Source organism: Seriola aureovittata, chromosome 23, assembly GCF_021018895.1.
Source record: "Seriola aureovittata isolate HTS-2021-v1 ecotype China chromosome 23, ASM2101889v1, whole genome shotgun sequence".
Classification (NCBI taxonomy): Eukaryota; Metazoa; Chordata; class Actinopteri; order Carangiformes; family Carangidae; genus Seriola; species Seriola aureovittata.
This window is the reverse complement of record NC_079386.1, coordinates 2,326,861-2,341,761: the sequence shown is the minus strand read 5'-3', so window position 1 is coordinate 2,341,761 and position 14,901 is coordinate 2,326,861. Positions and strand designations below refer to the sequence as shown.

General features: G+C 40.1%; 1 protein-coding gene across 4 annotated transcripts in view; it reads left to right on the top strand.

The window, feature by feature from the left end:
• The first annotated feature begins 6,034 nt into the window (after positions 1 to 6,034).
• Positions 6,035 to 14,901, top strand: part of nat16 (N-acetyltransferase 16) — a 35,953-nt gene continuing 27,086 nt past the window's right edge. Inside the window, exon 1 of one of the 4 annotated variants that reach the window (XM_056369238.1) lies at positions 6,035 to 6,314. The gene's annotated coding sequence lies outside the window, so the exon portion shown is untranslated. The remainder of the gene's footprint in view (positions 6,315 to 14,901) is intronic. The other 3 variants (XM_056369239.1, XR_008826615.1, XR_008826614.1) reach the window with 3 other exon arrangements.

The following is a 14,901-nucleotide window of genomic DNA, read 5'->3' as shown; positions in this document are numbered from 1 at the left end:
ATGTCTAGCCCATAGAATATGAATGTTTATGTATTTATGCTTATATTGTAAGCAAATGTTACTGTAATGTAATGTTGTAAAGTCTGTCACTATATGTTGATATTATAAACAGTAGATTCCAAAAGTCTGAGACCACTTTCCCAGAATGAGAAGATAGAGATATTTAAAATGAATGAGAAATGAATAAGAAAAAAAACATATATAAACATTTAAAATTTTTAAAGGTATGTTGTTCTATTCTGACAGGTTTATTCAACTTACAACATCCAGGTGAGAAAAAAATAACAGGTGTAAAAAATAATAATAATAAAAAACTCTAATAACAACCCATGTACATATGAAATCAATAACTTGGTTAAAACTGTTATTACAAAAAGCATACATTTCATTATTCACACTGACAGTTTACATTTATGTTCTTCCTTTCTGCTTGAAGTTTGTCTCTGACTGATGATGTAACTACTCACTAATTACATAATACAGTGGCGAGAAAAAACATGTTTGCAGCCTCTACTCCCTTCATCCCTCTCATAAAGGAACAGAGGCTGCAATCCTCCATCTGTCCACAAGATGTCTCGAGACTCTTTCCCCATTTTCTGTCTTCAATCACCTCCATCACCTGTGCTTCCCCACCCACTCACACACCTGAGCCCAGCTGCCTCATCACATACGTACAACATCTCTGCCACTGTCACCTGTTCTTCTGTGTCTGTTCCTACCTGTGTGTGGTTCACCTGTTCTGCCTGTTCTGCCACCTGTGTCGCTGGTAATAGCGTGTATATGAAGCTCACTGCAGTCAGGAGTTATCAGACTTAGAGTCCAGTCAGTGAAAGTAGACTGCTAGTGTGATATCAGCTCAGTGACACTGTGTTTGTCTATATTTGTCAGTTAGATGAAGATCAGATAATATTTTCTGACTAATCAATGTAGAAAACCAGGTGATATATTCTGTCTGTCCACTAGAAATAGTTTGTAGTTTCACCTCTCAATCAGTTAACCAGGTTCTCTGCTGTCATCACATCTGGCTCCATAGAGAGAGACAGCTAACACCAACATGAATGAATAACAACATCAATAACATTAGCAAGCTAAGCTAACTAAGACTACACACAGATTCAATCTTCTCACAGCCTCAGTTTGTTTGTTAGTGACTTTATTTCTAGGCTGTAACATTATTCAGTATCATCATGTGATGACTTTACACCTGTAACTGCAGTTCTCATCTCTATCAGTAGATAGCAGTAGAGCTCAGATGGTGTTTGAATAGTGGTTCAACTGTAAATGAGCCAGCAGAGGGAAGCCACTACCACTGTCACATCTGTACTCACTTACTGTGCAGGTTCATAAACTTCCTAATGATGTTTGTTGTAATGGCAATGAAGTTCACTCACCAGCTCAGTGACATTAGACGTCTTCATCATGATATAACACACGTCATTCTCCAATAATGAGAATCAAAGGAGTTCACCACAGTCCAGTTTGCACACGAGCAGATGAAACCTCTAGATAAACTGAGTTAGCTAGTTTCTAACTTTAGCCATAAGTTATAGTTTAGCAAACTAATGTTAGCTAGCTGATAGTGCACCCTTTCATTTCCAGTGTTAGCTTATCATTTCATTAGCAATATAGAATGGTATGATCTAATGTTAGCAAACACCGGTGTTCAGTCCTGAGCACTGAGGCAATTGAGGGTTAATTGTTGCAGAGATACATTTTGTGGTGTGGTGGTTTAGGCTTTTACCTTTAACATTAGTTTTTATAATACACACCCTCTTTGTTTTCATTCAGGAGTGTGGCCATGAACAATATAAAAATCCATGTGTACCCAACACATCAGTCCCCCCCCCCATTGTCATTGTATAATTTGCACACTGATTATGATATTTTAAGAATGTAAATTTAAAATGTAATTGAAATCCCTGAAGATGGAAGATGAACTCTAACTCTCTGGTTTCTCTGGTTGTATATAGTAAATGTTTTGAGTGATTATTGTACACAGTGAAGGTCTGAAGATCTGATTGAGTTGATCTTCATTTTTGGAATTTTTTTATATGAACATTAAATGGATCAGCAGCTCTCTGGATCTGTGGTGTGTTGTAAGTCCATGTGGTCTGGTGCTGGTGTAATTTTATGTGTGAGTATTAGTATAGATACACACATGAATGTTGAGGCCTGACGTCAGTGAGATGTGAACAGTCTGAAGAACATCACTGTTTTTAACCGACCCATGCAGCCCACCAGTTAACTTCATTACTTTATAATCAATGTGACCTCATCAGAGCTGCAGAGACACTGACTCCACATGTGGACATGTCTCCATGTAAATACATCAGTTCACACTGGGTGAATGTCCTCAGCTCTGCTCCAGCACCCCCCCACCCCACCTCGTCTCCCGCCTGCCTCTGTTTTTCCCCTCACACTCTCTTCCTTGTGCCCGCTCACCTGTTGGCCCCGCCCATCCACACACCTGTTCTCCTGTTCTCACTACCCCAGTCAGCCCTGCAGTCACCTGATCTCCCCCCACCTGTTCCCCGCTCCCACCATATCCCAGCCCTTTGTCCCCAGCCTCTGTCAGGTCGTCTGTTCTTGCTCCTGGTCATGTTCTCCCATGCTCCTCGTGTTCCTTATGTTCGTGTTCTGTTCTGTGCAGCTGGTTTGTCACTGTGTCAGCCTTGTGTCGTGTTTGGACCACATTAAAGGTGTGTGGTGTTTGAGGTGAAGATCTTGTGTGTTGCTGCTGTCCCACAGAAGACACTTATTTCAAGTTGATACCTGTGACCAGATTCACCTGCACTGAGACGGACACAGGCTGCTGCTCTCCACTCTGTGTGTGTGCGGGTTTTCATTATTTTAAACAGATGAACTTGATCTGAAAGAGCATCAAAAGAATAAATACACAACTGAAAACTTGAATAACTCAATACGAGCTCATGAACGGGCCCTGACCCTCCAACAAGATATATATGGTTGGAGCTGACATGAAGACTCATCAGATGAATAATAAAGTTCATTTAAATGGAACATGTTATTTAATGTGATAAACCAGTCTTATGGATGATGGAACGAGGCTTCCTCCACTTCCTGTTTGCAGGTAAGTGACAAACCCTCTTCCACACGTGTACACATACTGTATGTGTCATTTTCTGACTGATGTATTTTTAATATACAGCATATTACAGTGTGATATCTATATTATCATATTTATATATTATGATTAATTAAACAGTGACACATGACTCATTAAAATATTTTTAAATGTGACAAATACAAATTCATCTCTTCTAAGTATGAATAATATTTTTTTTTAATTAATCACACAGTTAATTTAAAACGTGTGTCTGTCACAGCTGTACCATCTCGCGTTTCCATTTCATCGGAGTTAAATTTAAAGTCGTGTTTGCGGGGCAGAGAAATGAAACGAGCGCTGACCAGCGGATCTCTGATTGGCCAGCTGTCGCCCTCTGCTTTGAGCCGGAACAGGTGGCAGGGTCAGAGGTCAACAGCTGGTCAATCTTACATTTCTATCAATTAGAAATAGAATGAGGAATACAAAAACATTCATTTGCAACTGTAATGATTACTATTATATCATCAAATTTTATTAGGCTATATCTAGGCTAAAGATGTAAAATTATAATATTAACATTAGTATTATTGGTACATGTTTTGACTCTGTTTTTAATTACTTAAGTAAGTACTTTAAGTACTTTAAATTCATATGAAATATTTTATTTTATTTATAATTAATGTAAATGATCACTTCATTAATGAATTCTAATGAAACACTAAAAACTCACAGTTTCAGGTGTCAGTCCAGAACAGTTTATATAGTGTTTTCTTTTTCCAACATGTGGCTGTAGATGGTGTTTATAAGCTGGATTCATGTTGAATTCATATATGTAATTTGTCTGTTGGCCTAAAGGTCAAGTTTTAATATACTAAAAGTTTAAAATTAATTCGAAAGTTATTAAAAAATTTTTTTATTAATTATCCAAAATTCTAAAAGTCCTGAACTTGGTCTGGCATCAGATCTAAAGGTTTTGTATTTATATTTTATATTTACCTCATTTGAGTTTATTTGGGTTTTTTGGGTTTTCAACAATACACTAAATGTGGTGTGTAAAATACTTGTGCTTCAGCTTTATGTCAGATCAGAGCATTATAGTAGATTGGTTTAGTTCTGTTTTAGACCCTGACTCTGTTCTTCTTTCACTTTCTTGATTACTCACTTTCACTTTGATTTCTTTGCCGGGGATCAATAAAACCCATCTTTTCTTTTCAGTTATTTCTTTATGTTCTGTTTGAACTCCAGTGTATAATATTGTTTCTATTACATGTGGTGGGTAGTGTGTTTTATATGTGTCGTGTCAACTACTGAATTTCCCTTGGGATTAATTATGAATCTATCTGTCAGTGCCATGCTGCTCACTGCTGAAACCAGCTCCCAGTGGAGATCAAATCTGCCCAAACTGTAAGTGTCTTTAAAGAGAAGCTAAAGACGGCTCTGTTCTCCACTGTCTTCAATTCATCTTATTATACCCCTTTTAAAATATGTGTTTTTATGCTGTTTTCTGATTGTGCTTTTTACTTCTAGCACATTGAAAGACCTCTGTGTATGATACATAATGTGCTGTACAAATACATCTGTCTTGAATAAATGAACACACAGTGATTTACGCTGACAAAAACAACATAAATCACACTGTAAAACCACCCTGACTATCACCATGGTTACCCTTCTCCATCTAAAAACCATCCCAGTTATCCCACCACCTCCACTAAGGGGCAAAATAATAATTATAAACCTAATATACCGACATGGATATCGAGCCCCCACCTGTCTCACAGCTGTGTGTGACCACACCCACAGTGACTACACACATCCTCATAGATCAGCTGTTTGTACACATCCATGCAGATGTGCGTGTGTTTGTGTGTGTGTGACCTGAGAGAAGAGAGACCACAGTGATGCTTTACTGTGTCAGTCATCTGTTACAGATGTTTCACATTACAAATACATTAATTAATACTAAAGATTCAAGTATGTCATAATAGTGTTATAAACCATCTATTAAGTGTTTATACATTACTACAAACGCTAACTAGGGTTTTTTGAGTAGAGGGTTATAGCTAAGATAAATAACAAGTGATGAATAATAACCTATATGGTAAGAATTAATGGAGGAGACTGAGAACACATGATAAGGTCATATCCAATATCCAATCAATATTCAATCTTGTGTTGAAGAAAGTGAAAGGATTTACTATAATTCATGTCTGCACAGAGACACCAGCACCTGCTCAGTCTGCAGTCTTCATCATTACAACATCACAGTAACACACAGATAATAGTGAAGCTCAGTAGATGTGCAGGAAGAGGAGGAAGGTGAACATACACAGTCCTCCGGTTCATGTGGTGAAAAGGTGTTTGAACCCAAATCCTATCTAAACCCAACCTTTCATTGCTAGAATCAGAATCAGGTTTATTGCCAAGTAGGTTTTCACATAGCAGGAATTAGCTTTGGTGTTTTGCTGCAACATAATACACATAGCAAGAAGAAGAAAATATAAGATAAACTGCACCAAACTGTGATTGGAGACTGAATATGATCATTAAAAAAACAAGAAAAGTCCAGTGAGTCTAAAGATGAGTAAATATCAATGTGATGAAGCCAGGAGTCTCCTGACTTCATGACTTCATGAAGAGTCTCTCCAGTCATAATGAAACATCTATTTTCCTCTCACTACGGCTTTTAAGAGGCTCTGACAGCTGCCGATGTTTAGCGCTTAGTAAAAATAACGCATTGCTGCAGTTTGCGCAGTCCTGTGCGCCTAGTTTTTTAACGGCAAAAAAAAAAAAAAAACGCGCACAGGGAGCCACAGTGTGTTTGATACCACACCGTGTAATATTATTACACAACTGCTCCTTAGAAGTCTCTGCACGTCCACACGCACGCACACACACACACACACACACACACACACACACACACACACACACACACACACACACACACACACACACACACACACACACACACACACACACACACAGAGATAGCGGCGGAGGGGGGAGGGCTGCAGTGATGCTGAGCCGCTCCAGTGAGTCCAGTACGGAGGTTTGACGTAGGAACTGGGAGGGGCGGGGCTTGTGGTCCGTATCGAGTGTCCAGTGGATCACCGACAGAGCCGGTCTGTCTGTCTCTCATTCATCACCGGAACTGTGCAGCGCCTACACCAACCGCCGCTCCGCTCTCCATCCTGTCTCCTCCGAACACCGACACCAAGGACACCGCCGCCGGCCATCATCCGCGGTAAGACCCGCTCAGCACACGGCTGGAGGTGGTTAGATAACGGGCAGCTCCGTGCCGTCCTATAGGGTGAGGGGGAGACCAGCAGCCTATAACATCACTGTATGGGCTGCGGAGCGCGTGCGGTGCTTAGCAGGCCCGCGGGGTTCATTGTGACGTATTGATGGTATTGTTTGATTTAATCTGCTCTGCTGTTACGTAACCCTGTGAAAATGTGATGCGGGCTCCTCGGTGATGACAGCTCACTGACCTTGTTGGATTATTTCGGCTCGTGTCCATCTTCTGTGCTCTGTTATCACGGTGGTATCACTGATGACGTCACGCACCGCTGAAGCCTCAACCGTGAAGGATCCATAGAGCATCATACATGATCCTCCCTGTTAAACATGCAAGAGAAAGGTCATAATACAGTTTACTGCATCAGCAGCTTCAGCCTCAAACACATATAAAACACAATATAACACCTGTAATATGATGCAAACACCAGGGTTTAATTTATTAATATATTTATTGATCACCTATTATTTATACCAATCTCTCCTATTGATTATGACTGTGTCACAGAGGTGTGCATTGGTGCTGTGGTGTGATATCAGCAGCTTTTTAAAGTCACTTTTCAACTCAATGTATTTTCTGTTGTGTTGAATACCATCATAAACTAACTGGGACAAATCGAGGTTCCTGGACTCAGAGACATTTTTACGGCATTTCTCTCAGTCTTCTGTTCAAAATGAAAAGATATAATCAATATAATCATTAGTTGCAGCTCTGTTAATGTGTTGATTATGTGTCATATTAATGCAGAGAGTGGTGGAAATGTGAACATTTCTTTAGTCCAGAGATGTAAAACACGGGAAAGCAGCAGATCCTCTCAGTTGAAAAGCTGCGTTTAAATCACAGATGTGTCTTTGAGGTTTGCGTTGACAGTCTCCTGTGTGTCTGTTCATTTGGACAAAAATAACAGGACTGTCAGGTAAAGGTACAGGGATGCAGTCTGCAGTTGTTTGGGATATTTATAAACCAGTCAGGTGGGTTTTATCCTGATTCAGATCATCTCAGATCAACACAGTTTTCAGGGTTGAGTGTTTCCTTAGATCAGAGCTGTGGCTGTTTAAAAGATTATTTTCAGTTAATCTGTTGATTACTATTTGACTGATCACCTGGTCTACAAAATGGCAATAACTAGTGAAAAGTGTCCAACATATCTTTTAATAAAAACTAATTAGATGTTTTCAAATGTGTCGAGAAAAGCACTAAATCCTCATGTTGGAAAAGCTGGAACCAGCTTAATAAAGGTGAATGTGAAACATGGAGCAAATACAAATGAATATAGTGTACAACATCAGCTGTTATTGTAGTCTGCAGCTACATGGAATAATTTCGCGCTCATTTACAAACTACTCACTGGGATTTAACCCAGTCCAGAATCAGATCATCCCAGACTGGGACTGTGACCTGCTGGAGAAACATTTTGCAGCTCTGTCTCACTTGTGCTGTTGTTCTGTTGATTGACTAACTGATAAATTGACTAATTTATTAATTGTATCAAGCTCTAGACAACTCCTAGTTCATGAAATTTAGTTTTTGCTACATTTTTTGGGTCAGTCAGGTTTGTATTGAGGCTCTAGTTTGAATTTGATCATATTTTGTGTTTAATGGACCAATGAAGAGAAATAGATTACCAGTAACGATGAGGTATCAGCATCTTCAAGTCTTCAGGTTTTGTTCCTGTTAAACCAGTCAGCCAGAAATACACTACTTACTTACTTATTCTGTTGGACTCGGCACTTCCTCTTAGTATAAATATGCATCCTGAAGTATCTAATGTCAGTCAGCTATCTCGCACTGACACTAGACTGTCCTCTTGTGCACCAATAACCAGTGTCCATTGACCTGTGTGGGCTCTGACTGACCTCTAGATATTTATAGTGTACACTGCTTACAGCTGTTATTTGGAATAAAGACAAGTTGATAAAGTGGTCTATATTTTTGGCTGGACCACAACAGAGCGGGCAGCCGCATAAACACAGACGTCTTTCGCTGACTGACTGAGTGATGAAGTTACATGATTGGTCTGCTTGATCGGCCGAGTGTTGAAGTTTCCCCATTGGCTATGCTCTGCAGGGGCTGTTCACAGGCAGTGCTGCTAACTTAGCACCCTTTTCACTAGATTTTCGGGACTTTTCAGACCCATACTGACTTTTTCTTTTAAATTAAACCACCTATTGACGATAGCTTTCTGTAGAAGAGTCGTCAAATAAAAATGGGCACACTGGGTAGAAATCTAAACCCAGTCGCATCTTGGATAAAACAGGATGAAAAATCTATTATCCAGTGAGGCTGAAATTTTCATTACACACTGAAACCAAATTTGCTGGAAGGATTAAAAATGGAATCACAACTTTTCTATACTTAGAGCTGTACCGCTAACAGGGACAGAAATACCAGGGGTGGGCAGAATCAAACAGGTTTATGCTCTTTGTACATTTTTAGGATAAAAATACTTATCAGCTCCAAATCTCTAAGGTATGCATTGCTGTACTTAATTTGGAAAACAAAACAAACAGGATGGATGCAGTCTGGGATGTTTCTGTATTTAGATATTTGGGTTTTTTTTATAAAACCAGTCAGCCACAGACACCAGGACTTGATTTGTACCAGATCCTTTTGGACCTCCCAGGTCATTAATACTGTGCTATGCTAGCATTAGCATCTTATAGTATTTACACTTAGCATGTTAACATACATGTATACATGATAATATTTAGCGTGTAATATTTAGTACATTAGCATGCTAACGTTACTGTGCTATGCTAGCATTAGCATGTTATAATGTCGACACTTAGCATGTTAACATACATGCTAATACATGATAATGTTTAGCGTGTAATATTTAGCATTTAGCATGCTAACGTTTGTGTGTCAACATCACTTTGAACAACATGTCAACATGCTAATGTATGTACAAAATTTAGTATATTAATTCATTAATTTCAAAATGATTAATCATTTAATTTTCAAATGTGAGATGTTAACAGCCCAAATGTTAAATTTAGCATAAAATATAGGCTATACAGTTTCTTAACATGCTAAAGGTAACATATGAACTTGCTATGTTAGCCTCACCTTATACTGAGAATGTAAGTAGATAAATGAGACTCATGTGAAATTCACAGACGTGGGTCCTCTCTCATTACTTCTACTGTAACTTTATCATTGGTGTCTAAGTGCTCTTGACTGGGCGGCTATAAGGGCCAGTGGGGTCAATGAATTGGGAGCCAGCTGCAGTAGTGGGCAACAGAAACTAGAGTAGGAGACTGAAGAGTGATGAAGAGGCCAGTGCATCCATGGTTTCCTCTGCTGACATAATGCAGCAACTGTCAGGCACTCATCATGAAGAATCAGTAACATAACAGTGTGACAGTGTAAGTCACCGCATGTGTGTAATATACTCCATCTGATTTTACATGTTTTACATAATATGAAGATCTTCATGCTACATTTGAAACTCATCAGTTATCAGAATAACATGAAAAAGAAGCGACAACTCATTATCAATTATCACAATGATCAATATGTTCTTTTAAAATGCAAAAAGTCAGTTTTCTTTCTCTTTTCTGCCCTCTGTAAACATCCTGTGACAGTTATAGGAAACTGAAGTATGAATCTACCCTGTGAAGGAATCACATTACGATCATGGTAATCAGGTTAACGTGTTCTCATCCTGAAACATGACCACAACCATAGCTCCATGCACTATAGGAAAATTCTTCTCTCACTCGATTTGAAAATGCACCTTGTGGTTGGGGTGGATGGCAGGTATACAGATCCAGAGACCATGTTCACATCCAGAGTCCTGTCTGTGGTTTAGACAACAGTGGCTCTTTGGTTCAGGTCAGTGAAAGATGGAGGCTTAGGTTAAATGTCTGAAGTCACTGTGAACCTTTTCTTTATGAAACCAGACCAGGATCTTTCTCTGCACTGAATCCAGAGCTGCGAGACTCTGAACAGAACCATTAATTTCCTCATTACATTAAAAGAAAATGATTTAAACTGGTTGCTGCAGATTAGTTGTGTATGAATGTCATGTCTATGAGATAGGGTTGGACAGGGCCAAGGGCAGATTGTTTGTGGATGATTCTTAATGTTGACAACAAACGTTAAGTACCTAGTCAATCACAATGGAGCTGTTTCTGTCTTCATCATCTCTATAGACAAGTGTAGAGACACAGATAAGAGACTCAAGGATTTATCTGCTTTACTTTTATTAAGATGAAACTAGGGCTGTGTGATATGCAAAAAAATCATATTGTGATTATTCTGATATAGCGGTTGTGATTCCAGTCGGAATGGTTGTTTTTCCATTTCATTTTAAAAATGATTTTAAATGATGATGTGATTCTTCCTTTATTTCTGGAGAATATGATTTGTAGGCTGCAGCGCTTATGGTGCTAACACTGCACAACAATGTGACACATTTTATCTTTATCAATAACATTGCAGCTCCTGCCATTTGAATATTGCACTTGGCCCTACCTGATTTCCTCAGGGCTGCAAGATTAATCGAAATATAATTGAAATAACAACATGTCCAAGTGCCATATCCAAATCATAGGAGCTGCAATGTTTTTGATAAAAATAAAATGTGTCACAACATTGTTGTGCTTGGTGAGACGCCCCGGCCTACGAATCATACTCTCCAGACATAAGGGAACATGTTTGTTTGGTACAAAACCAACAAAAATCACATCATCATTATTGAAAAAATGAAAATACAAAGACAGCTATTCCAACTGAAATCGCAATGTCTGCCAAAATAATCACAGTATCATTTTTTTGCATATCGTTCAGCTCTAGTTTTTGATAATATTTTGATTCATTGTGCAGACCTAGATTAAACTAAAGTGATGTTGTTAACAGGACCTGATGTGACATGTCGGGGGAACATTACAAGCCTTTCGTTTCAGTTTGTAGCTGTAGGAGGATGCTGGGCGCTGTAGTGTCCTGTTTGCACATCCAGCAGACACTCAGCTACATGCTGAATTTAAAGCTGAATTCTGAGTGTGGCTCATGATTCGTTTTCCAAATCTGGCAAACACACGTGTAGAAACACAGTTTGTAGTGGATCAAACTGCGTGAGCCTCTTACAGCTTCACAAATACATCCCAGTTTTATATAAAGCATTATAAACACCTGTTCACCAGCTGGTCACTAACATCTGTCTGCTGCTGCTGCTGCTGCTGGACACGATGCTGATGACATCACAGTGAAACCGCCATGTCACTACAAACAACTCCTGTCACATTATACGCAGTCATCAGGTCCACTGCTCATATAAAAGTATTGATGAGTGCTGCTTTAAATAATGATGGAAGGAGGCATCATCATCATCATCATTCTCGCACTATTACTTACATGCATCTTTCTTTTCCATGGTGAATCATGGACGCTTTCTATTGCCATGCTTGGTCTTATAGCTGTGGGAGAGAGAGAGAGAGAGAAAGAGAGAGAGAGAGTGAGTGAGTGAGTGAGCGAGAGAGAGAGAGGTGTGGATGTGATCTGATGTCTTCTGACAGTTTGGTATTTGGGATTGAAAGCGTGGAGGCATTATTGTATTAATTATGGAAGGGAGAGAAAAAATAGGAAAACACAACATTGAGATCCTGGTCTTTACACTGTTGTCAACGCATTTACTCACACAGTCCAGTCTCCCTGTCTCTGTCCCCGTCTCTGTGTCTCTGTCTCATGCAAACACCAGCAGGATGACTGGCGGTCTTTGAAGACAGGACGGACACACAGCCCTGTACATGTTGTACTGTAGTCAGTGCAGTTTGTTATGCGTTGTATCCGTGTAGAACTAGTGGCTTAATTACAAAAAGCTTGTTGATATGTAGAAGTTTGGGTTCCTCCATGATTTTGGCCAAAGGCTCAATCTGCAGGTGATAAACATTCAGTGATCACTTTATTAGGAACGGCACACTAACTCTGGGTAGTTCCTCAGTTTCTTCATGTCATGGATCCACCAGATGTTGAAACTTTCCTCTGACACTCTGCAACATGTTGACATGATGCATCACATCATTTCATTCACGCTGCCAACCTTCTGTACTACCATGTCCCAAAGTTGTTCTACTGGATTCAGGTCTGGAGACGGGGGGGGGGGGGTCACTGAAGTTCACTGTACTCACTGTCATGTAGATGAGACCAGTGTGAGACATGGAGCATGATCCTGCTGGAAGGAGCCATTAGAAGATGGTGAACTGTGGCCATGTGTGGCTTATAACTGATCTGTAACACATTAATAAACAGTTAGTAAACCATTACTACAGCCTTTAATTACAGCTTATAAAGCCTTTATAAATGGTACCTTATCTTATTTCCTTATTAAAATGCTGATAGCTGTAGAAGACACATCTTTGCTCAGTTTGTAGGATGAAAACCAACATTAAAACAAAACAAATAAATGAAAAAGTCACAGTCACATTTGTCTGTATTGATCTACAACAGTCAGTCTGAATTTAAGAGCGTTTGTTTTGGGGGAATTATACATAATAAGAAAAATTGGGGTTGTATTATATTCGAAGACTAGACATTAAAGTTCAAGCTCCTACAGAGAGTGTTGCATTGTGAGTTTTTGCAGCCTCTTTGTGTTGTTAAGCCAGCAGCTGTCCTCAGGTTATTCAGTTTGTCTTTTACTGTTTGTCACTCAAGTGAACACTGGGCTGACAGTGGACAAGTGAAAACAGGTCAAAACATCTTTAAGCACAAAAAAACAGACGAGTGACAGAATCATCTGTCAAGCTGACTGAATGACGAGTGTCAGTGATGTGGAGATGAGGAGCTGAGGAATGAGACAGTTAGAGGAAAAGACTCTGACAGGAGAGGATGACAAACTGCACTGACATGAGATGTGTGTCCAACTGTAATGGAAGAATGAGGACTTTGTGATGAATGGTTGAAGCGTCATGTGTTACATACATTTCTGCTGGTCTCTCAAATGCTCATGCATGGATCATAAGGTTGAGAAACATGTGAAACATTAGCATCAGAGAAAACCAAGGTCCACATCACAGTTTGCATGTTGCAGATTTAGTGCAACGGGCTCCTGGACAACAACTTGGGAAATGATACAAATCTGTGTTTATTGTGCAGCAATTTGAGCAGCAAACAACTTTATGTCCTGCGGGAGGATGCAAACATTAAAGGTGCCATTTATAAGTTTTGCTACATAGCTAACGCTAGCATTAACAGCTGTTTACTTACCAGTTTAGCCAAGAGCTTCAGCCATGAAAAGGCAAGAGGTTATAGTACATCCTCTGAGCAGCTACATCTTCAGACTGGACATGGTATAACGCTGATAATATGGGCCTGCTGGATCGGGGCTAGCTGGTTAGCACCCTAACTTTAGTAGAAGAAAAGATGTGATAGAGACAAGAGTTTACATTGGTGTTTGTTTCCACCTCTGGAGACAGCTGTTGGTGAGTAAAGGAATGAAATTTGATGCTGAACTTACAACAAGAGTAAACAGCTGTTAATGCTGTTAATGCTAACGTTAGCTATCTAGCGATAACAAAACTTACATACAGCATCTTTAATGTGCACAGTATAAATCTGCCTTTAGTAGCACATGTGATTTCTCAGGGTTAAGTGTGACATTGTGACACACACACACACACACACACACACACAAACAAACTGTGTGTAGCACTGAAAGGACCTTGGAGATTAATGACTGTATAGGTGCTGCAGTGCGGGGTGGGGGTGGGGGTAGGGGGGGCAAGAGAGAGAAAAGAGGGAGGAACAGATTTAGGAGAGGAGGAGAGAGAAGCAGGAGGAGGGGGATGGTAGAGAGGCTGGGAGGATGGGAGGAGGAGGGGGGAGGGGGAGGCTCAGAGGAGTTAGTGAATGAGGTTATGAGGAAATTAGGATTGAGATTAAAATAGAAGGAGGCAAGGAATAGGTGAGAGGTGAGGAGGAGACCAGGAGGATGTGAGGAGAATAACTGCCTGAGCAGTTTTATTACCTCAATGAGCCACTGCAAAGTCAAACAGGGGATAGTGTGTGCATGTGTGTGTGTGTGTGTGTGTGTGTGTGCCGGGTGATGCATTGCCTCGCTCACTGTCACTTAAACACAAAACACACAGCCCTCTGACATCCCCTCACTCCTCCCCTCCTCTGTTTCATCATATTACACCTGCAGCTGTCTGTGGGTGTCACACACGTGATCCTCACCCATCCCCCCCCCCCCCCCCCCCCCCCGACCCCCAACTCATTTTATAGCAGTTTGGGTCACGAGCAGTCACTGTGTGTACAGGCACGTGTCCTGTGTCAGAATCCAGATGATGTCATGTAAACCAGCAGACCTGGTTTTAAGAGGACCTGGTTTACACATCTCTGATCTGGTTTCTACAGATTCTACTTCGGTTATACCGAAAAGGCCTTTAAACTGTGTTTTTACTGTGTGTTCTGTCCTGATGATGATTCAGGACAAACAACAGAGCAGGAGGATGAAACATCAGTCACTGTAATCAAAGTAATTCCGTCTGATTCAGCTGAATCGGAATGTAACTAGATCATTTATTATCTTCAC